Source organism: Colobus angolensis, unplaced genomic scaffold (genome assembly GCF_000951035.1).
Source record: "Colobus angolensis palliatus isolate OR3802 unplaced genomic scaffold, Cang.pa_1.0 Scaffold129, whole genome shotgun sequence".
Lineage (NCBI taxonomy): Eukaryota > Metazoa > Chordata > Mammalia > Primates > Cercopithecidae > Colobus > Colobus angolensis.
The window spans coordinates 4,729,391-4,731,081 of record NW_012114141.1 but is presented as its reverse complement, the minus strand read 5'-3'; positions in this window follow the sequence as shown (position 1 = coordinate 4,731,081).

Sequence of the window (1,691 nt, the reverse complement as noted above, 5' to 3'; positions counted from 1 at the left end):
TTATTAAATTGATCTAGATAGGCTTTCATGAGATTCTCTACCTATTAACTTAGTTAACAGAATACAATCATATATATATATGGGATTGTATTCTGTTAACTAAGTTAACATACATATGGGATTGTATTCTGTTAACTAAGTTATAATACCTAATACCTTATATATTGTATTAGGTATAGTATGCAGCTTTAAAGCAAGACAGAAAAAATTCAGTGGCTTAAATAAGGTAGAAATTTATTTCTCTCTTATTTAAATGTGTAGTGAGGCAGTCTGGGTTGGATAATCAGTACTATACCAAGCAATACAGGGACGCAATCTGGTTGCTCTGCTAGGCTCTGCACATTGGAACCCGTGTCACAACTATATCTGTGTTCCCAGTAGCAGGAATAGAGAAAGAGAGGCAGTGTAGGGCACGAAACTTGTGTATGGAAGCGTAGGGAAGAAGAGAAAAATAGATTTGGAAAGGAGGAGGAGTGAGCCGTCTATCACACATAGGTATACAGACACTACATACAAATCAATTTCTGGTTTTAGCATTTTGAGGGCAGACTCTCTGAAGAATAATTTCACTTTCATTTTCCATGACTAGGAAGAGATTTAAAATGACTTTACAGCCACTCCCTAATATCACCTATCAATTGGTTGCGTACCTCATACTCTTTACTTACAAGGTTAGTTTATTAGGTGAAAGAGTTTTGAAATTATGGATGAGAAGAATGATACATACATGTGCTGGGTAACTAACACAAGGAATGGAGTGAACAAATATTGTTTTGTCTGCTAAGTATCTCTCCCTGCTCTGCCAAATAGCCATGACCCTTCTTTAGGAAACAGACTCCTACTCCTTGTGGTTGTTGGTGGGAGGGTAAGCAGAGGAGGTGCCCCTTGCATGTCTCTGCTCTGCCTATAGTCACCTCCTGAGGAAAGATGCCCTAAGTAGTTCTCTCTGCATAACACCACTCTGTATGTACCACAGGATGACCTCAGCCCTGGGGCTCCATTAACATGATCGCTTCCTGTGTCTTGTCAGCTGAGGGGTAGTTGAGTTCCCTCCTGCTGTTGCTCATCTCTGGAAAATCTCCCCCATTGCATGTTTGCTGCTCTGCACATTGGAAACTGAGTCACCACTATATCTGTGTTCCAGATAGCAGGAATAGCTCTTCCATCACCTGTTAACTCATTCCCTGTACTAGAATTCAACTGTTGTAAATAGTTGAAGTGGTTTCTCTTCTCCTGGTTGATTTACGAAATGGCCTACTCTGTTGGGTGGTTGTTACAGGTCCAGCCACACACAAAGACTCACTAGCTCCCTTGTAATCCCAGTTCTCCATTATTTCAGAAGAGAAGCTGATTGGCTTCAGTTTGTTTTAGGTTATTGATAGAGGATTGGGAGTGGAGAGAAAGGAGAATTGATTGAGGGATAGTGGTTGATAGTTCTTTTTTTTTTTTTTTTAAAGACAGAGTTTTGCTCTTGTTGCCCAGGCTGGAGTGCAATGACACTATCTTGGCTCACTGCAACATTTGCCTCCTGGGTTCAAGTGATTCTCCTGCCTCAGCCTCCCGAGTAGCTGGGATTACAGGCATGCACCACCATGTCCAGCTAATTTTTGTATTTTTAGTAGAGATGGGGTTTCACCATGTTGGCCAGGATGGTCTTGATTTCTTGACCTTGTGGTCTGCCTGTCTCGGCC